Raw genomic sequence first — 22955 nt, 5'->3', positions numbered from 1 at the left:
TTGTTGTCATAGGAACCAGGATTATCAATAAATCTTAATTGCAGACACCTTTAGTAATTGTTATAGCTTATCATTGTAGCCTAGGGCTAAAGTACAGAAAATTACGAACATCCACAGGTCCGTTTGTAACTAGGGGTCGTCTGTAAGTCGGGTGTTCTTAAGTAGGGGACCGCCTGTACAAGGATTTCATGGGTGAAGGTCTTTTTCAGTATGAAATTTGTTGGGTGGATTGGGTTGCCATGAGCCCTCTACAAGGCTTGGGCCCCGGACTACCACCCAAACCGCCTATATTATCATCCACTGCACATGTTTATCGCAGCTCATAGATGTATATACTGTGGATTTTTAAAATTTATGAATCCTGTAAAAATTTTCCCTCGATTTGTGTATAACCCATGTGGATTTAGCAATTTTAAACCTTTTTTACGATCAATTTACATTCCGTGTATATGTGCCCTGAAAATGGAAGGTCCCGTGGCTGGGGCTCTTAAAGGGGCAGGGGTTGTACTCTCATATTGGAGATGATGTAGTAAGAGTTGAACAAACTCAAGTGCATCTACTTATAGTTTTCAAAGTTTTTCAGTGCGATCTGACCGGCTGTCCATTGCTTCCTACTCAGTGGCATAACTAGGAGAGGCAGGGCCCCATAGTAGACTTCTGAAGGGGACCCCCTGCCGGCTTAAAAATATACATACATTACATTCCTATATACATAAACATACAGTTCATCACTCATACATACACATTTATACACTGTTACACACATATATTTCATATACACATCACATATACACACATACAGTGCCATATAAAGACAAACAGATAAGTACACAAAAAGCGTACTGTATTTATACACACCATACACCATATACACATACAGCATATACACATCACAGATACACACACAAGATATATATATATACCACAATGTGCAGCATAATATGTATATAATGGTGCACATTCTTTATTCTTTAGTGTCAGGTCGGATGACGGGGCCCCCTGACACTGTGGGCCCCATAGCGGCTGATATGGCTGCTACCGCTGTAGTTACGCCCGTGTTCCTACTATAGGGGTGGAGTACAGTATAGAGGATGATGACTGCAGATTATTTTGAGGTCACCCTACATGGAGCGGTGGTTCTGCAGTATAGATTTCCGCAAGGTCCAGTTATATAACCTAGATCTTGGCAGACATTACTGCCACATATCTAAGGAATCTAATTTCTTCCGGCATTTATATCTTCTAGCTTTACTTTGTAACAATTGCATTCCTTAGTGTCACATATAAATGAACGAGCCGATACCCTGCAGGCCAAGGCTGTGAGCACAACACTATCCTGACCCAAGGCGATAACGGGTGAAAGTGATATCTTTAGAGCAAACATTGAGTTCTCTGTTATTTTGCAAATACCCGGTCATGGGATTGTGCTTTAACTCCTTCCTTATGTATTCGCAGTTTGGTTTTCTCTTTCAGCTCAGGGATACAAAGTTCACTAAAAAAAAACAGGATCAAAAACAGCTTTTACCCAGCATTACTATTGGGAGAAGTGATTCACATGTGGCAGACCCTAAACCTGAAGCACAAGCCCCTGTGTGCCGCTGGTATTTCATGCAGTGTGTGGATAGGATTCGTTTAAATCCCCTCCTCTATGCTGAGACGTTAAATTGCCATTGGTTTCACACAAGAAAACTTTATAAAAATAGTAAAGAAAAAAAAACTCATTTTTCATCTAAGGTTTCGTCTATGCAGCCATGGGTTAATTTAAAGTGTAACTAAACTTTCGACAAAATTTTATAAATGAATAGAGCAGACGATAATAGTAAACTTTGTAATATATTTTATTAAAGAAATCTGTTCCGGTGTCTTTATTTTCCCTCGTTTGTTCCTGTATTTAGCAGTTTATGTAAATCAGCTTTCCGTCCTATAGTCAGAATCCTCTGTATGGATTCTGACTGCTCAATTCTGAACTTGCTGATCTCACAGGGTTTGTTAGGGTCTGCACCCCATTACTGTGTCATTTACTTACCCGGTTCTGTCACGATCCCGCGGTGCATTGTCCGACTTGGATTAAGGTCTGCCGGGATTCACTAAGGTCGTACGCCCCCGATATCCAGTAGGTGTCGCTGCTGCGCCGAAGTTCACCATCTTCTTCCTGGTGCATGTAAGTGCTTGATCTTGCGACACATTTCGTTTTTTTAAATTCCGCCGTTTTTCCGAATCCGTCGGGTTGTCCGACAGCCACGCCCCCGATTTCTGTCATGTGAAAGCCGGCGCGATTGCACCTAAATCTGATCACGTGCGCCAAAATCCCAGAGGAATTTGGCGCAAAACGGAAAAATTTGGGAAACCCGACCAAAGTGCGGACGCGGAGCCCTTAGTAAAGGAGCCCCACTGTATCCACTGACAGCTGAGAGCTAAGGAGAAGCTGGTAAAGTGTCTAATGACTTATCTCTTTATAGACAGTCCCTGGATAATCTAATCTCCTCAGAGAAGTGAATAATCAAAAATATTTTCAAGGGATGGAAAGAGTTAAACATTAGCCTCCTTATCTGTCTGAAGTGGATGAACCTCAGTAGGTTTTCAGATATACTGCTCACTGCAGACATAGAGAAGCTAGGTAAGTAAATGAAGTATTTTTCACAGTTTACTGCCATCACCTGCTGTATTCTTTTCTGAAAATAATAATAATTATAACAACAATAATAATAATAGCATCAAATGTTTAGTTACTCCTTGAAGTTCATGCATATTAATCGTTACAGACAAATATTTTAGGGGAATTTTTTAGCATTTTGGGCATTTATTTTAAACAAGCCATAAGTTCTATTTTTATCTGACATTTTTTATCCGATGGGTTTCTCTGTAGGAGGCAAATGCAAGAAAAAGGTTTTAAAATAAAAATATAAAGGAAAAAGCTAAAAGAATCTTCAAAATGCTAAACAAATCAAAAACCCACATTATTTGTATAAATCTGTGGGACAGCACCACGCCAATTCTGTGGCTGCTTACACTTAGAGACTACATACTGGGTATCCTCCTCCTTAAAAGGGTTTTCTGGGATCAGACTAAAATTAGCTGGAAGAGAACTTGTCACCAGGTTTTACCCCACTAAACTACCAGCCCCCTCAGTAATGAAAAGTTCTTTCTAGAATTCTACATTTTATGTGAAATCTCCCGCCGTTTACCTGTAGAAAATCTCGCGAAAATGCAAATATGACTCATGATTTACACATCAGATGATTGGCTGCAGGGAGTCACTTCAGCCTCCCCAATCTTCTGTTCTATAGCACCTAAAGACATGCTACTGGTGTCATATTAAAGATAAGGATCTCATCTTTCAGAGCACTCTTCTGATATTTGGTTGGCTAGGCTAGGTTTGTATCTTCATATATTTCTCATTATTGGAATGTCAGTCAGTAACACTGGATCTGTTACCCAATGTTCACCAATGGCACCCAACAGGACAGACTGACTGAAGATGGATTCCGCCAGGTTTTTATCATAGTGTCCGTCATTGTAGCTGTGCTGCATTCTCTGACATTTATAACTGGAGCCTCCAGCGGAGATATGAAACGAGTCTTACACCGGAAGGAAGTTCATAAATAACAACCATGTGTAGCCATGACAGCTTGTTCTGCGGTTTTCTTCTGTAAAAAATCAGCAAGTAAGCCGACACTGTGTAATGTGCCACCCAAAAAGCCATTGCCACATGGATGTGATCATCACCCACAGCAGAACAAGAGCATTCTGCAGATTCACAGGCTGTTACACTGTCTCACTCTATTCTTCTTGTGCTCGGCACCCCCGAAGGGCTCCTGCACTCTGTAACAGCCTTTAAAGCTACAGCATGATCCATTCTAGCTCATTAGCATCATTATAAAAATTTCTTTTAGAAGGAAGGAGACAATGGATAACATATATAAGAAGATTACCACAGTCCCGGTGCCTGGATCTATGAGTAATGTCCCGGGTTTATACATGCTTGATTTGAATGGTGGATTTCCTTTAAAGAAAATCACCACTAGGGGGAGCTTATTGTATATGAAGTTAATGCTGCTCAGTAGTTTCTGTGTTTTGTTAAAGGGGTTGTCTGGACAGGTCATTGAGCTGTTTGGGAAGACTCCCTTTACCCTTTACAGACAAAACAAACAGAGCTGGAAGAAGATGGTTCCATTCCCTTTTTAGCATGGGCCGTTGTACTCAAGTGGAGAGGAACTGTCCCTATGCACTGGATGAAGTTTCTGGTTCGGTCCAATGTGGTGCCTGGAGGTGCCAAAACAGCTGATCAGACACCACTGGTCGGATGTGATGAGCTATTTTGTAGATTGGCCATTAGTATCTGAAACAACAACTTCAACTCCTCTTTTGTTGAGTTGCTCAGTAATTTCAGAATTTTCTACATAGTAAAAGGTTGTATTGTTATGTTACCGGACTCCATAGTCACTACTTTCTGTTTCATTAGTAAAGGGGAACAATTTTAAAGTAAAGGGGAACATATCAGAGCTATTACTGACGTATACGGTTTTTCCACCAGAAATGACTTTGTATTAACTGTTATGGACTCGTGAAAAAAATGCTTTGCAAATATTTTAGTCTGTCGCCTGGAAGTCACGAGTCACACAGGTGCACAGCTCGTTATAACACATAAAGCTGTGTGATGCTAACGAGCCCTGCACCTGTGTGACATCACATGACCAGGGACTGGTGTTTATCTACAAAAAATAAAGTCACCTGTTGCATGACAGGAAGAAGACAGCAAGCAGAGATCTCGAAAACCATGAGGCATTGATCCAGAAAGTATATTGGAAAATGAAATAACTTTTCATTTCACAAACAATATCAATTATTTGCTGTAATGTGCTTAAAGTGTACAACCCCTTTAAGTCTCATAAGCAAAATAAGACTGAAGGGCTCCTGGGTTCAGTCTCATTAGCATAATTATAATAGTTGATTTTAGAAGGAAGGAGGCCATGGATAACACGTAAAAGAAGATTACCACAGTCACGATGCCTGGAATGTGCTTAAAGTGTACAATCCCTTTAAGTCTCAAAAGCATATTAAGACTGAAGGGCTCCTGGGACAGTTCAATCTCATTAGCATAATTCAAAAGTTGATTTTAGAAGGAAGGAGCCCACATATAAGAAGATTATTACAGTCACAGTGCCTTACTCATTGATACAGGTACTGTGACTGTGATAATCATCTTATATTTGTAATCCATGGCCTCCTTTCTTCTAAAATCAAATTTTAGAATTATGCTGATGAGACTGAACCGCCCCAGGAGCCCTCCAGTCCCTGCTTTATCATGATGGATTTTCAAGGTGGGTTTCCTTAAAGGGGTATTCTCGTCTGGGCATTCACATTCACTTTGATTAATCTGCCATTAATAAACATTTCTTCAATTGGATGTTATTAAAAAAAATGTTCCTGTGTGAAGATAATTTTCCATAAATGTAGTGATATGGTCCCTTAGAAACGAGATGGCTTCCTCGGATACGGCCACCTCTGCTGAAGGGATTGCACAAATAAACAAAAAGTTTTTGTATATGAAATATCTGAAAATTACTACATGTCCCACAGCCGTCCTGTAGTGATGATCGCTGAAGCCAGGTGGTCAGGCAGGGCTCAATAGTACATGTCTGGCCACTGCTGCCTAAATGTGACGTGGTCGTAACCGAGGAAGCTATCTCGTTTCTAAGGGACAACATGGCAACATTTATGAGAAATTATCTTCACACAGGAACATTTTTTTTAATAACATCCAATTGAAGAAATGTTTATATATAGAAGATTAATGAAACTGAATGTGAATGCCGAGACGAGAATACCCCTTTAAGTATCATAAAAGTGCCTAAGAATTCATAATTTTTTTACTTCCAAATGTGCCCATGGTTCGTGTATTTTGTAGTCTCGCTGACCTTCGGTTGTTTCGTTTTTGTGTTTTTTCACTGTTGCTCGTTTATACATGTTGGGACATTGCAAGGTTATTCTTTGTTTCTCTGGAGGCTTTATCTGCAGGGCCCCTGAGTCAGCAGATGTAGAGTCTGCCTTTATGACTGCTACAATTAGGTGAGAAGCTGATATGGCGTCTGAGGCTGATTAAATCAATAAGAGGCAATTACTTTTATTTTTGTAAGCGACTGGAAACTACCGAATTGTTCTGTGGGTTGAGAAGATGTCTGGATCAGTTTGCTTTCACAGCAGCGTCCCGGGCTCCTAAGTAATGGAGCTGCTATGATGGATACACATTATTCACATTTATTGGCTCGTGTGGATTTCACCAGGTTTGAGCAGCGAGAAGAGTGATATAAAATTGCCAGGGGGTCTAATGCTCCCCGGTGACAAATACATTTGGATCATCCACCAGGGGATTGGCTACAGCACTGTTCTAGCTGTCCAAAATCACATGCAAATGAGCTTTGAAAAGTCTCTTTGTGACTGAGAGGAGTCATTTCCAAAGGCTGAAGGGGTATCATCACTTTAAATGCTCCTACCATGGTTTTGGGATCACAATAAAGATGAGAATATCAGCTTTCAATATTAAAGGGGTATTCACACAAAGACATGTTTCTTAAATGTACTCAGGATAACAAAATAACACATTCTCTAATTCACTGTTATTAACAGAAATGCAGCATTTCACAGATATAAGTCCAACCTGTAGTACATATAAGTCCTGGTGTACACAACCTCAGTTGCCCCTAGACATGACCCAGCAACTTCTGATTTAGGGTCGGGCCGCCATCTTGGATGAGATTGTGCAGAGGAGATTTCTGTCTGTCTCTGCTGTGTGTCTGTAGCCACGCCCCCTGCATGGAGCTCAGAGACACTCACTGATCACTTCCTGCCAGAGGATGCTGAGCAGAGAATCTATAAAACTACAAGGAGAGAAGTGATCTGGGGGAAGGGAGAGGCAGGCACATATCTGTGAGGTGTAGCAGAGCTCACAGTTTAACAGTGTAATGGTTTGTCAGCCTCTGTCTGTCAGCCTATGTGTAGTATCCTTCTATGTATTAGTGTAAGCACAATGTCAGAAGCCAGATGAAAGTGCATATACACCTTGTACCCTGATAATCTAACCACATTGTTACCCCACAGAACTAGATGGGTCATAATGTGTCTGCTTAGAAAGTCCCGCCCACACCCTGGGATTTTACACAGATTAGCATAGAGAGTGAAAGGAGCCAAAACTGAGTAAAATTGTAAAGTAAGGGGTTAAAATGATCTTTATTCTGTTAACATCAGTAGGGGATTGAAATGTGAGAATTTTCTTTCGTGGGAAAACCCCTTTAAGCTGCGGTTCAATATCCTAACTATGTCTTTAACCTTGTAAATCTTCAGTTTTGTAGCTCATAGAATCACATTTTGTGTTTTAAAAGAAGTGATTCTGAGCTTTAATGTGATGCCGAAAGCTGCTGGGTACTAGGTGCTCAACATTTAAAGTAATGCATCACCTCCAACTTTTCAAAAAAGACTCATCTCAGGCAAAAGTGACTCTTCTCTGCTCATATGAATACAGCTTTGAAGGTGAACTGTTTAAAGGTAAATAGAGGGACGTGTATCTTCAGAGAGTAAATTTATCAATCCCCACGCTCAAGGATTCTGGCATCCATAAGTTTCAAAATGAATTGCAACTTTTTGGATTTATTTGTGCAAAAATTTTTAATTTCCACACTCTTCATCTCACTCCATTGGAGGGGTGGTATAGAAAGTGGGGTAACATGCGAAAACAAAATATGCTTAAAGATGCAGCAAATATATCAACCGTTGTGTGATTTGATAACTTTGGGATAACTTTGACTTTGTAACTTGATATTAGAATAAATTCAACAACAAAAAAAACTTCTGAGCTTTGAAGTATATCCTCAGGGAGTAATCGGCAAGGCAGAGGTTAAAAAGTACCTTGGTGTACTGTTCTAAGTAGACCTACCTATGCAGCACGGAGATGATAAGAATCTGTAAACCAATCACTTAAAGCGTAAGAGGAAGGAAGGAATTATAGTTTTGTCTGTTTAAGCTACCGTTACCTATGTCTGCACATGAGTGTATGAGGAGCTGTACAACACCCCAGGGCGTACATAAATAACATGACCACAAAACGAGTACAGAACTGACACAATGTACAACAGACTAAAGTACATTGCCCATAAACAATTAACAAGCACATGAATTATGAACGGTGCCTAAAAGCAGATACATTTCTAACCGAGCTCTTAGTAAAGCTGCCTGGAAGTTCATAAACTTCAGGTGTAATATGTTAAATCTACACATGTTGGTCAATGCATAAGTGTAAAACATACATATATATTCATTTACTTATACAGGGTAAGGTAATAGAATGGTAAACCAGCTCTCCCTGCCTGATTGCCCAGCCTGCTCTAAGAGGTAGGAGACAACTGATAAAAGTTTCCTTCCTGTGCCAAAATGCAAAGACAGAGACAAAGGCAAGACTATACAAATAGAGAGGGATAGTCCCCAAATACATGTCAGAACCAACAGGACAATGATATACAAAATCACTAGAAAAATGCGTAGTCAAAGATACAGGTTAAATAATAAAAGCTGTCAGAATAGAGTAGAGAGAATAAACACAGCGAGCAAAGTCCAAGACTAAGGCTGTCAAATAGATGTGCCTGATTGCCCAGCCTACCCTAAAAAGTAGGAGACAACTGATCAACGTTTCCTTCCTCTGCCAAAATGCAAACACAGAGACAAAGACAATACAAAATCCCCCACTGACTATATCAGCACATCCTCATACGTACTTTTACGGACAGTGGATGATACAGAATGTCACAGGTGCTCCTGCCACCCATCTCCCGGGTCGCAGGCGCACCCGTGCCCCTCTCTGCTGCTCCGGTCCCCTAGCGATACACTCACCTCGCCACGATCCATTGCTGACTCCGGCCGATAATTGGCGCTGGCCGGCCATTCTAGTTAAATTCCAGCCCCTTCCTGTGTCCCCTGCCGGATCTTTGAGCCTATGCCATAGAGAAAGCTCCCCTGCGATATTCCTGTGTTCCTGTTCCTATGTTCCTGTGTGTTCCAGCTCCTGAGTTCCCGTGTTCCTGTTCCCGTGCTCCTGTGTGTTCCTGCGTTCCTGTTCCCGTGCTCCTGTGTGTTCCTGCGTTCCTGTTCCCGTGTCCCTGTGTGTTCCTGCGTTCCTGTTCCCGTGCTCCTGTGTGTTCCTGCGTTCCTGTTCCCGTGTCCCTGTGTGTTCCTGCGTTCCTGTTCCCGTGCTCCTGTGTGTTCCTGCGTTCCTGTTCCCGTGCTTCTGTGTGTTCCTGCGTTCCTGTTCCCGTGCTCCTGTGTATTCCTGCATTCCTGTTCCCGTGCTCCTGTGTGTTCCTGCGTTCCTGTTCCCGTGTCCCTGTGTGTTCCTGCGTTCCTGTTCCCGTGCTCCTGTGTGTTCCTGCGTTCCTGTTCCCGTGTCCCTGTGTGTTCCTGCGTTCCTGTTCCCGTGCTCCTGTGTGTTCCTGCGTTCCTGTTCCCGTGTCCCTGTGTGTTCCTGCGTTCCTGTTCCCGTGCTCCTGTGTGTTCCTGGGTTCCTGTTCCCGTGCTCCTGTGTGTTCCTGCGTTCCTGTTCCCGTGCTACTGTGTGTTCCTGCGTTCCTGTTCCCGTGCTCCTGTGTGTTCCTGCGTTCCTGTTCCCGTGCTCCTGTGTATTCCTGCATTTCTGTTCCCGTGCTCCTGTGTGTTCCTGCGTTCCTGTTCCCGTGTCCCTGTGTGTTCCTGCGTTCCTGTTCCCGTGCTCCTGTGTGTTCCTGCGTTCCTGTTCCCGTGCTCCTGTGTGTTCCTGCGTTCCTGTTCCCGTGCTCCTGTGTGTTCCTGCGTTCCTGTTCCCGTGCTCCTGTGTGTTCCTGCGTTCCTGTTCCCGTGCTCCTGTGTGTTCCTGCGTTCCTGTTCCCGTGCTCCTGTGTGTTCCTGCGTTCCTGTTCCCGTGCTCCTGTGTGTTCCTGTTCCCGTGCTCCTGTGTGTTCCTGGGTTCCTGTTCCTGTGCTCCTGTGTGTTACAGTCTGTTCCTGTGTTCCCGTTCCCCTCTTCCTGGACCTCGCGTTGCTGAGCCTGGATTGGACTTGACTTTGCATCTCTGCCACCTGCCCTGACCCTGTACCTGAACCCTACCACGAGACTTTCTTTTGCAAAGGTACCTCGACCTTGGCCGCCAACGTGGACAAAGTCGCACCTGTGGAACGACCTGGTTTCACCCCGCCATAGCAAGGCCATCCCGCTTTGCGGTGAGCTCTGGTGAAGACCAGGTGCCACCTAGACTCCGGTCCCAGGTGTCGGTTAGTACCACCTCCCGTGGTGGTCCAGAGGATCCACTCATCCCGAATCCTGACACAGAAATAGGTTTAACACAAAACTGCATCAATTGTTCTAGAAACACTTGCAAGTTGTGTGAGAAGGAGGTTGTCCCAAACATGTTGCTCGAAACCTTCTCTATCTCCATGCCATCCATTTACCAAATATTAGAAATTGAACAAAAGTTTCTTAAAGTAAGACATTGCAAATTAAACAAGACAATCTTCTTCTGCATAAGATGTATCCCTGTTTCTGATGTTAGATGATAAATTTGGCGCAGTTTAATTGGAAATCTTTGTTTAGAAAGAAAAAAAAATCCAACAAATTTCTGGCACATTTGCACTAATAGCCCGTCCCAAGGAATTTCCAATATCAAAGTCCCCCAAAAATCAGCATATATCCATCACATATATGTCATATACATAGTGGGGCAGATTTATCAAGTGTCTGAAACTAAAAATATTTACAGTTGTCCATGGCAACCAATCACAGCTCAGCTTTCATTTTACCAGTGCTCATGAATATTTTAAAGAGGAGCTGTGATTGGTTGCCATGGGCAACTGGAAATATTCTGACTTTCAGACACTTGATAAATCTGCTCCATGATGTATATAACGGTGCACATCCTTCATTCTTTAGTGTCAGGTCAGATGATTGGGCCCCCTGACACTGCGGACCCCATAGCGGCTGCTATGGCTGCTACCACTGTACTTACACCCTTGATATTGATAAATTATCTAATATCTGGTCCCTACACTAACACACATTACAAAAAAACATGAGGTAAAATGAGGGTCTCACCATATATTTTTGGATAGAACCCGACCATCCTGTGGAATGATGCAAAAATATAAGAATTTTACCATTATGTGTGGAAAACATGATCAGTAATGGGCCAAATTCTTCTGTATTTAGGTGGGTAGGAAGTGATGCAGAAAAAGGGGTTTACAGGCGGTCCCCTACTTAAGGACACCCGACTTACAGACAACCCCTAGTTAAAGACGGACCCCTCTGCCCACTGTGACCTCTGGTGAAGTCTCTGGATGCTTTACTATAGTCCCAGATTACTGATAATCCTTGGTCCCATTAAAGCAAAATATTTTGAAACTCCAATTGTCACTGGGGCAAAATAATTTTTTTTCTGGATCTACAATTATAAAATAGACAGTTTCGACTTACAAACAAATTGAACTTAAGAACAAACCTATGGACCCTATCTTGTACATAACCCGGGGACTGCCTGTATGTAAAGTAAAAGTACAAGAGAGAAGTTTACAGTAACGCAGGGCTATGCTTCCTCTATTCTTACCGCCTGCCTCTAAATCCTCCTCATCTGGCACCAGACTTCCCATTACGACACAACTTGAGATGAGAAACCACTGATCAGGTTTCTGTCTTTTCCTCCCTTAGGCTATACATTCCTCAGAAGACAAGGCTTTAGCATTCCTCAGGATTGTTCTTCATGATAGATCAGCAACTTGTAGGAGGCAGTGGCACAGGACGCTGGCATCACTGGTGTCACCGGCGCTGGGCACCTCAGGGGACTTCTGAGGGAACCCACAGAGAAGCTTTAGTGGGCTTCACCATGCGTCAGCTGTGTAACGGGAATGGCAGCTGTGCAGGCTTCATCCTGAGAGCAGGTTAGTGATTATGTGTCCTGTCACTGCAGGGACATGTGTACCCTGGATGTAATGATATATTAACCCTCTCCTGACTTTCACCAGCAAATTAATGCCAAGTAATGCAGGCCTGCTCTGGCAGCGCGCCATCTGTGCTGTGTTTCTTCTCTTCGCTTTTATTTATCCATGTATAATATTACTTTATATTATATGATAATTTATCTGTGGTCTTCTCTTGTTATACGTGTAACTAGAGGAGACTGGGGGGCATTTGGCCGCAGTCCTGGGAGAGGGGATTTTTATTGGTACCGGCTGGAAGTCAAGTTTTACAAGTAGGGTATAACTGAGTAAAACATGTAATGTAGCCTCTCATAAGTTCTTTGATCAGTATGTAGGACTTTAAAGAGGACAAGTCCTCCCCATATCACCTAAAATTAGCTGCTAGTGGGGTACTGTAACTTAATTACAGACATTTTTCTGATATGCAAATTAGCTTTTCTAACTCATCTCTGGCATCTGTGACTCCTCTCTCTCCCGGGCTGGCAGTGAGCCCCATTATTGTGACTGACAGCTCTGTGTCTCTTCAAATCCCTGCTCTGCCTCCTTGTACTAAGGGACCGTCTGCTAATATTCAACTACAGACATATAAAGCTCTATTTACTTATAGGTAATATTATGTCAATTTTTTTTCACAGTGCCCTGTGCTACATTTATGACATGTGATCAGTGACATCATCGCAGGTCCTTTAGCCTTCTAACAATAGCAAACTATACGCCACCCCTTTCTTTCTTCTACTTCTTCAATATTGTGTTAAAGATATGCCCAGCAGCCCCCCCCCCCACTAATAAAATTCCCAGCACCCTACACCACTAATAAAATGCCCAGCAGCCTCCCCCACTAATGATATGTCCAGTAGCCTCCCCCACTAATAAAATGCCCAGCAGCCTCCCCTCACTAATGAAATTCCCAACAGACTCCCTTCACTAATGAAATGCCCAGCAGCCCCCCCCCCATTAATTAAATGCCCAGCAGCCTCCCCCCACTAATGAAATGCCCAGCGGCCTCCCCCCACTAATGAAATGCCCAGCAGCTTCCCCCAGTAATGAAATGCCCAGCAGCCTCCCCCCACTAATGATATGCCCAGCAGCCTCCTTCAGTAATGAAATGCCCAGCAGCCTCCTCTCATTAATGAAATGCCCAATAGCCTTTGCTCACTAATGAAATGGCTAACAGCTTAGCCTCATGAATGAAATTCCCAGCAGCCTCCCCCCCAATAATAAAATGCTCTGCAGCCTCCCCCGATAATGAAATTCCCAGCAGCCTCCCTTGATAATGAAATGCCCAACAGCCTCCCCCTGATAATGAAATGCCCCGCAGCCTCCCCCGATAATGAAATTCCCAGCAGCCTCCCCCGATAATGAAATGCCCAACAGCCCCCCCCCCCCCGATAATGAAATGCCCAGCAGCCTCCCCCGATAATAAAATGCCCAGCAGCCCCCCCCCCATAATGAAATGCCCAGCAGCCTCCCCCGATAATGAAATGCCCAACAGCCTCCCCCCGATAATAAAATGCCCAGCAGCCCCCCCCCCGATAATGAAATGCCCAGCAGCGTCCCCCACTAATGAAATGAGTGTCTATGTGTAGTACAGTGAATGCATGTGCTGTGCTCTAATCTTGTCCTCCCTAACAAGACTCACCCACCTGCTACCCAAACCGGTTGTATCATTCATTTATCGTTGGGACCTACAGGGCACCAACAAGCCCCTGTCACTTGGCTGGAGCATTTTAATACAGGAATAGAACAGAAAACTAAACCTGGTATAGGAACGTCTAGCTACAGCCCCTAAAAAGTTTTTGCTACGATGTAAACCATGGTAGTGACTCTGCACTGACAGCTGTAGGTACATGTTTGCCCAGAAGCGAGCGCACACATTTCCAGGCTACAGAGCTGCTCGCTGCCCACATTTCTCTGCGTGTTGCTATTTTTCCGGCACTTAGAAACCCCAGAGGTTTGGCGGCCGTCCACTATAAATCAGGTGGCTCCTTGCAGGGAGATGGGGCGGCCTATATTTGGGGGGTTTAGATGTCGAAATAGACTGTTTACTTGCAGGATTTTGTAGGTAGTGACAGCGATCCATACAACCCCTGCACGTACAGCTGCTATTTACTGAGCTATTTATAAGCGCGGTGACTTCTCGTCATAAGACGTGTGCGGAGGTGAGAGAAAGACATCGATGGAGGCGACTTTCAGCTGTAGGAATACAGAGAAGTGAAATCAGAAGATCTCAGAAATGTACACCGTATAATATGCAGCCTGAGAAGCAGGTGAAATGTCTTGGGATTACACAGTACGAGGAGAGCTAATTTTATCTCTAGGCTTTAGCTAAAGATCTTCTCCAGGGAATGTATCAAAAGTATTTAAATAACAAAGCAAAAGCTATATACTACCTCTGTATTCTACTCTACTATCTACCAATAAAATCCAGCCTGATAAACCAGGGACATTACTCATAGATCCAGGCACCGTGACTGTGGTAATCTTCTTATATTTCTTATCCGTTGCCTCCTTCCTTCTAAAGTCAACTTTAAAATTATGGTTATTATGTTATGGTGTTACCAAAAGTGTAGAAGCACTTCCCCCTCCCACTATGCGAGATTACAGCTGGCAGAGAGAGGGGGAAATGCAGAGGGAGTGGTGGGGAGGGGCAGATAGTGTAACAGCCTGTGAAGCTACAGCAAAAACGGCTCTGTAAACTCCTAGCAGACCCCTATTGTCTCATTAGCATAAGTTGATTTTAGAAGGAAGGAAGCCATGGATTACAAAAATGGGGAGTATTTATCAGGGCTTCTGTGCGTGAAAAGGGGGTGCGGCTGGCTGAGGTGGGCATGGCTGGTGGGGATTGGGTGGACGCTGGGCCTTCTAGTTCCCAATACAGCTGCCAAATTTTCATATGTGAAAATTCACAAGCTGCGATTATTTCTATGCCAGACAGGACTCCAGGCTGGAGCCTCTTAAAGTATCCTATTGTGCACGAGTGCCGGTGTATGATATATAGCCCACTCTTAGTAGATTACCACAGTCACGGTGCCTGGATCTATGAGGAAGTGTTTATCAAGAGGGATTTTAATGGTAGATTTCCTTTAAACATCACATGTGAACTTGATGTTAAATGACATTAACATGACTTGTTACCCAAACACATTAAACGTGTAATCAGGAAGGTCATTTTTACATGATGGAATGTTCCTTTTGCCTCTGGCACCTTGATTTAAAAAATGCCTTTGTTGAATAATTCCAGTGTTTTTAAATTGTATAACATTACGTGCTCCCTGCCAGTGGTGTGTGGTGAGTCCCGGAGGAGGAGCAGTTCAAATGAGAAATGCTTGTGGCAGTGAGCTTACATAATTGGGGGAGGGAGCAGGGGAGAGGATGGGGGAGGGCAATGAGTGAGAAGGAGGGAGGAGGGATTAAGAAGAAGACGACCTTTGCTATTGTAGCTCATGCAGTATTGATCAATCAATGGACTTTGTAATTTGTTACCTTATAGTGGTTGTGAGACACTGAAGGGGTTAACTGTGGATGGGCGGTATGTTTCCCCTAGGTTTTGCTTCTATGCAAGGCCTTAGTGCTGAGGTGGGTTTGTCCAGCACCTTGGACACAGGTGATGGGTGCAGACTAATGAAGCCTGGATAAAATCACTCAGCAGAGTTGAGTGGGTTGTCTCTCTGGAAGGAGGCTGGAGAGGACGCATCCTTGATCTCTGTGCCTGGAGCTGCCAAGTGTTTTTTTGTTCTTAGTGGTGAGTCAGCGAACCAATGTTTAGTTAGCACCCTGACGGGTAGGATATTATTTTGTTTTGGTGCCTGAATGTAAAGGCTATTTTGTTTTCCTGCTGAAATAAACACAGGCTAGACCTGTTTTGGACTATACTTTGGTGTCACTGTCGTGAACTGCATCACAGCACCCCGCTACCACGGTCTCTACTGGGCCAAATCCCCACATATGGTGCTTCGGATTGCGGGCAGTTCAAAAAGACATACACCTGAAAGTCTTCCTACGTCCTGCAACATGGCATGTCCTGGGTGAAAGCAGCAGGCAAAGTGCAGGATAAAGCCAAGATGGAGGACTTTATTAAATACCTGCAAGAGGAGGCCAGAGCTAATCGGCAGCAGCAGCAGGAAGAGTCCCTGATAGCCATGGGAGTAGAGAAGGCGTCTGTCTCCAAGAAGGTGACACCGGAGGTAGGTGTACCCGATGCCAAGGTGCCTGAAGTACGGATCTCGGAGTCCCTCTCCAGGGCCCAGATTCAGGAAGCGAAGGAGTTTGTGCTCCGAAATATGGATGTGTTCTCTAAGTTACCGGGACGTACTTCAGTCATCAAGCATGACATCATAACCGAACCCCACATCCGGGTACACAAAAACCCTACCGGGTCCCTGAAGCGCGCCGGCTTGCCATATCCGAAGAAGTCAGGCAGATGTTAGACCTGGGGGTTATCAAGGAATCTAAAAGTGACTGGTCGAGTCCTATTGTGTTGATCCCCAAACCTGATGGTTCCCTACGGTTCTGCAATGATTTTAGGAAGTTGAACGAGGTGTCCAAATTTGATTCCTATCCCATGCCCAGGGTTGACGAGTTGATAGAGCGACTTGGACAGGCTAGGTTCTTCTCCACCCTTGACCTGACGAAAGGGTATTGGCAGGTACCCCTGACTGACAGGGCTAAAGAGAAGACCGCTTTTGTTACCCCTGGGCTTTTTCAGTACGTGGTACTCCCCTTTGGGCTACATGGGGCTCCCGCCACATTCCAGAGGTTAATGGATCTCGTGCTAAAACCTCACCGGAGTTATGCCTCGGCCTACTTGGATGACATCATAGTCTATAGTAACGACTGGGAGAGTCACCTGGCCAAGGTGCAAGCAGTGGTAGACTCCCTGAGGGCAGCAGGGCTGACAGCGAACCCCCAAAAGTGTGCACTGGGTCTGGAAGAGGCCCGTTACCTGGGGTACCGTATTGGGCGAGGGGTCATCAAACCCCAAGTAAATAAAGTAGAGGCGATCCAGCAGTGGCCACGACCTTTGAGCAAGAAGCAAGTGAGGGCTTTTCTGGGCATAGTGGGCTATTATTGCCGATTTATCCCCGATTTTGCGACAATAGCGGCACCCCTGACTGACCTGACCAAGGGTAGCAGGGCGGTGATGGTAAAGTGGAGTGAAGAGGCTGAGGGGGCGTTTCAGCGACTCAAGACGGTTTTGTGTGAGGGACCGGTACTGATCACCCCTAACTTCACCAAGACCTTTATTGTGCAGACTGACGCTTCTGACGTGGGCTTAGGGGCTGTCCTGTCCCAAGTAGTGGAGGGTGAGGAACATCCCGTGACATTCCTGAGCCGCAAGCTCACACCTCCTGAAAAGAACTATAGTATAGTTGAGAGGGAGTGCTTGGCGATCAAATGGGCTCTGGAATCCCTGAGGTATTATCTGGTAGGGCGACAGCTTACACTAGTGACTGATCACTCTCCCCTAACCTGGATGAGTCAGGCCAAAGAGAGGAACGCCAGGGTCACAAGGTGGTTCCTAATGCTCCAGAATTTTAAATTCACGGTGGAACATCGAGCAGGAAAGCTGCATGGGAATGCCGATGCCCTATCCCGTACCCACTGTCTGATGGCCAAAAGTGTTCGTCCCCACAGGGTCAAACAGAGGGGGAGGGTATGTGAGACACTGAAGGGGTTAACTGTGGATGGGCGGTATGTTTCCCCTAGGTTTTGCTTCTATGCAAGGCCTTAGTGCTGAGGTGGGTTTGTCCAGCACCTTGGACACAGGTGGTGGGAACAGCCCAATTAGCCTCATAAGGCCGCTCAGCATAGTTGAAGTTGTTGTCTCTCTGGCAGGAGGCTGGAGAGCACGCAGCCTTGACCTCTGTGCCTGGAGCAGCCAAGTGTTTTTTTTCTTAGTGGTGAGTCAGCGAACCAATGTTTAGTTAGCACCCTGATGGGTAGGATATTATTTTGTTTTGGTGCCTGAATGTAAAGGCTATTTTGTTTTCCTGCTGAAATAAACACAGGCTAGACCTGTTTTGGACTATACTTTGGTGTCACTGTCGTGAACTGCATCACAGCACCCCGCTACCACGGTCTCTACTGGGCCAAATCCCCACATGGTCTAAAAGTGTCATGAATAGCACCAGGAGTAGCTACCTCTTAACGTAGAAAGGAGATGATGACATGGGGTGGAAGTGATCAAAGGAGGGGGCAAATTTTGGCAAAATATCCCATTGTCTGCCTAATCTGCCACTGGTGGGTGCGTTTCCATTGTCCATGGAGAAGAGATGTTTTGGGGAAAATAAGAATCGTAATGTTACTACTTTGTGCTGTCAGGAGATTAGTCACTTTTTCAAGCACCTGCACATCTCCTCTCCCTCGCACTTTGTATTTTAAGGGACACTGTCGGAAATACTGTAGTTATCATTGGGCATTCAGAGCCCATACTCCAAATCTCTTCAGTCCATTGAAGGAGCATCGACCTTTTGTAGGGGCAGTACATTATTCTGTAAATGTGAGATTGTGCCCAAGGCAGAAAATATAACATTATTTCTTTATAATAAAATGGCAGCGATAGACGGGTGACAATGTATCTAATTCCACTTACTGCTCAGCATCGGGTACATTAGTCTTGTGTAGATTTGTGGCTGTACTGAGCCAAACCCTGGAGACTTCTTCCAGACGTCTCTTAGACTTACTTTCCTTGCCAACTATCCCATTTACTTTTATGCATTGTCAGCAAAATCTCTCCACCTGTCAGCCCGCACATAAACAATACCGACCAATAAGTACACACGGAGCAGTGTAATATCACAGGAGTCATCTAGATCGCCCACAGCAGATTCCTGCTGAATGGAGATTAAAGAAAGACAAACTCTACATCACTTCATCCTTCACTGATGTGTCATGGGAAGGTAACGCAGTACGTTAACGATTTTTGTATTTTTTAGTTAAAGGGGTTGTCCACTTTCAGCAGCTAATTGTTTTGAAAAGTTCTACAATTTTCCAATATTCTTCATGTATCAATTCCTCAAAGCTTTCTAGATCTCTGCTTGCTGTCATTTAACAGGCTTTATTGTTTACTTCATGTGGGTAGAAATCAGTTCCTGGTCATGTGATGTCACACAGGTGCACGGCTCGTTAGATCCCTGATCATGTGATGTCATACACATGCATCGCTCATTATATTACAGAGAGTAATCAGAGCTGTGTCATACTGATGAGCAGTGTACCACTGTGACATTGCATTACTAGGGATATAACGAGCCGTGAACCTGTGTCACATCACATGACCAGGGATATAACCAGCTGTGCACCTGTGTGACATTACCTGACCAGGGATATTACAATCTAAGCACCTGTGTGACATCACATGGCAAGGGATATAACGAGACATCACATGGCCAGGGATATTATGAGCTGTGCATCTGTGTGACATCACATGGCCGGGGATATAACGAGCCATGCATCTGTGAGACATCACATGGCCAGGGATATTATGAGCTGTGCATCTGTGTGACTTCACAGGACCAGGGATAATGAGCTGGGAACCTTTATAACATCACATGACCAGGGATTTAACGAGCCGTGAACCTGTGTGACATCACATGACCAGGGATATAACGAGACATCACATGGCCAGGGATATTATGAGCCGTGTATCTGTGTGACATCACATGTCTGGGATTAAAGGAGCAGTGCACCTGTGTGACATCACATGACCAGCGATAATTAGCAGTGAACCTGTGTAACATCACATGACCAGGGATATAACGAGCTGTGCACCTGTGTAACATCACATGACCAAGGAAATAATGAGCCGTGCACCTGTGTGCCTTTGCATGACCAGGGATATAATGAGCCGTGCACCTGTGTGACATCACATGACCAGGAATATAATGAGCCATGCACCTGTGTGACAACACATGACCACAGAAAGTAAACAATTAAGCTTCCTAGAGAATGACAGCAAGCAGAGATCTAGAAAACTGTGAGGAATTGATACAGAAAGTATATGGAAAAATTGTATAACTTTTCATTATGCAAACAATATCAATTATTTGCTGAAAGTGGTCAACCCCTTTAAGTGAATAAATGGATTATGTAGGTCCAAAAGTGGTGTAGTAATAGTTTTCCTTCGGTTTTCCCACATGGAACGACTTGAGGCTGTTGTTCACCTGTTTTTGTTATGCCTCTGAGAAGCAGCCAGGTTTGAGCTGCGATTCCTATTTCTCAGTCCTTCCATCGAAAGGGCTGTCCAATTCTAATTCTTAAAGGGCTGTCTAATTCTAATTCTTAAAGGGCTGTCTGATTCTAATTCTTAAAGGGCTGTCTAATTCTAATTCTTAAAGGGCTGTCCAATTCTAATTCTTAAAGGGCTGTCTAATTCTAATTCTTAAAGGGCTGTCTAATTCTAATTCTTAAAGGGCTGTCTAATTCTAATTCTTAAAGGGCTGTCTGATTCTAATTCTTAAAGGGCTGTCTAATTCTAATTCTTAAAGGACTGTCTGATTCTAATTCTTAAAGGGCTGTCTAATTCTAATTCTTAAAGGGCTGTCTATTTCTAATTCTTAAAGGGCTGTCTGATTCTAATTCTTAAAGGGCTGTCTAATTCTAATTTTTAAAGGGCTGTCTGATTCTAATTCTTAAAGGGCTGTCTAATTCTAATTCTTAAAGGGCTGTCTAATTCTAATTCTTAAAGGGCTGTCTGATTCTAATTCTTAAAGGGCTGTCTAATTCTAATTCTTAAAGGACTGTCTAATTCTTAAAGGACTGTCTGATTCTAATTCTTAAAGGGCTGTCTAATTCTAATTCTTAAAGGGCTGTCTATTTCTAATTCTTAAAGGGCTGTCTGATTCTAATTCTTAAAGGGCTGTCTAATTCTAATTCTTAAAGGGCTGTCTGATTCTAATTCTTAAAGGGCTGTCTAATTCTAATTCTTAAAGGGCTGTCTAATTCTAATTCTTAAACGGCTGTCTGATTCTAATTCTTAAAGGGCTGTCTAATTCTAATTCTTAAAGGACTGTCTGATTCTAATTCTTAAAGGGCTGTCTAATTCTAATTCTTAAAGGGCTGTCTATTTCTAATTCTTAAAGGGCTGTCTAATTCTAATTCTTAAAGGGCTGTCTAATTCTAATTCTTAAAGGGCTGTCTATTTCTAATTCTTAAAGGGCTGTCTAATTCTAATTCTTAAAGGGCTGTCTGATTCTAATTCTTAAAGGGCTGTCTGAACATTGTATACAGTGAGGTGCACTCAAAGGACACATTACTAATAAGTTAAGTCATTCACATGCCTCTGGTGCATATGTCATAGCAGAGACCAGTGAATGGCTGCAGCAGTGATGTCATGACAAATGGAAAATCGCTATTTCCAGGCAAGGATCAGAAACACCAGGGGCCAGCTGTTGGCATTTAAAGGGTATATAGGAGATTAAGGTTTTCCTTGTTTTACTTTTTACTTTATACAATTGCCAATCTCTTCCGTCTTACAACCACTGTAATTAAATGTGATGAAAATGTAGATGATAATTCCAGGTTTTGTGTTCACATGTGGAAGATGTATAGCAGAAACTTTAGTGAGAAATACAATTTTTGCATTGTTTTTAAGCTGCTGTAAAGAAACAGCCTAGAGTGGAAAAACAGACAAGGACAGTGAGCCCTAAGGCTAAACTTTCTTCCCATATGTCCCTGCCTAATTGGCCAACGTCCCTAAGCAGTAAGTGACAACTGATTAATGTTCTTTTCCTGTGCCAAAGTGCAAATATGGATGCAAAGACACAACAATAGAAACATAGAAGAGTAGTTGACAAATACAGAAACAGAACCAAGAGGGAGAAGCTGTACAAAATCGACAGTCAGAAAACAGGAAACAGGTAATGGAAACCAAAATACAGAGGCCAAGTTAAACATCAAATAATAGTTACCAGATAAATATGACTTGTAGCAAGCAAGGAGGAAACAGATTGCAAACCTTTTATGAGTTGTTAGGGTCCTGGTCGGGAATGTGATTGGATCAGTTCTCTGATATGCAGAAAGGGCATATAAATAGGGAAGAAATGTGAGTGGAAGGAAATTTTGCCCATCACAGCTGATTTCACTGTTTGCAACTCAGATCAAAATGAACAGGAGACATATACTTGTGGTGGAAATCAAATAAGAGAGTCAGGAAAGAAATGATTGAGACAAATAGGAAAAAAAATAAAAGAAAATCTGCACAAGCAACTGCTAAAGGTAGAAAAATCATCTTTGGAACTTTTTAAAATACATAGTTAAAAAAGTGACATCACAAAGGGGAAAAATGATGCTGGTGACGCTTTTCAGACAATGGCAATTAGCCATTTTAGCCATTTTAATAGGAAAGAAATAAACCAGTGTTCAGACTAGTAAGATCAGAATGAATCTTATCAGCACATCTTCACCCAGACTCTACAGACAGAGGATGGCGCTGTAGTCTGAAGGGGCACATATGTTACAATTGTATTCTGACACAAGCAGCTTGTGGAAACTGATACTCTACATAACTTTTTTTTCTTTATGATGACCGACTATATATTTATATAGATAAGTTTTCTTTGTCAGTTACAATGAGGATTTGAGACATTTATGCAGAACTGAAGATGTGGAATCTGCATTAAATTGCAGAACAATGGCAGCGAATGGTGTTATAGTAAACCTGGTCACGTACAGTATGGGACTGCAATTTTTTGGGGTTAAACTGACTACCGGTATTTTTCTTTTTAGTATCTTCGCAAGGGGTGGCTTAACATAATAAAAGAGCTTATACTTACCTTATCCCCCCTCCATGGCACCTCCCATCACCTCCCATCTATCGTTGTGCTTTATTCATCTTTTATAAACCCTACTACTTTCTCTATTTTCCTTGTACTTCTCCCTTAAGTGGCAAAGCTGTGATGTCCAAACGTTCTGAAATGTTACGCTGAATAGCTCCATAAATTGTGTTTAACAACAGGCTGCCAGGAATGTAGA

The 22955-nt window shown here is 43.4% G+C and overlaps 1 protein-coding gene across 2 annotated transcripts in view; it reads left to right on the top strand.

The window, feature by feature from the left end:
• LOC140064906 (CMP-N-acetylneuraminate-beta-galactosamide-alpha-2,3-sialyltransferase 2-like) overlaps nucleotides 1-22955 on the top strand; it is a 48143-nt gene that overhangs the window by 1135 nt on the left and 24053 nt on the right. Inside the window, exon 2 of one of the 2 annotated variants that reach the window (XM_072112230.1) lies at nucleotides 11716-11945. The exons of the other annotated variant lie outside the window; for it this stretch is intronic. The gene's annotated coding sequence lies outside the window, so the exon portion shown is untranslated. The remainder of the gene's footprint in view (nucleotides 1-11715; nucleotides 11946-22955) is intronic. 2 annotated transcript variants of the gene reach the window in all.

The sequence above is a fragment of the Engystomops pustulosus genome, chromosome 6 (genome assembly GCF_040894005.1).
Source record: "Engystomops pustulosus chromosome 6, aEngPut4.maternal, whole genome shotgun sequence".
Taxonomy (NCBI): domain Eukaryota; kingdom Metazoa; phylum Chordata; class Amphibia; order Anura; family Leptodactylidae; genus Engystomops; species Engystomops pustulosus.
The sequence above is the reverse complement of the archived record's forward strand: the minus strand, read 5'-3'. Positions and strand labels throughout refer to the sequence as shown.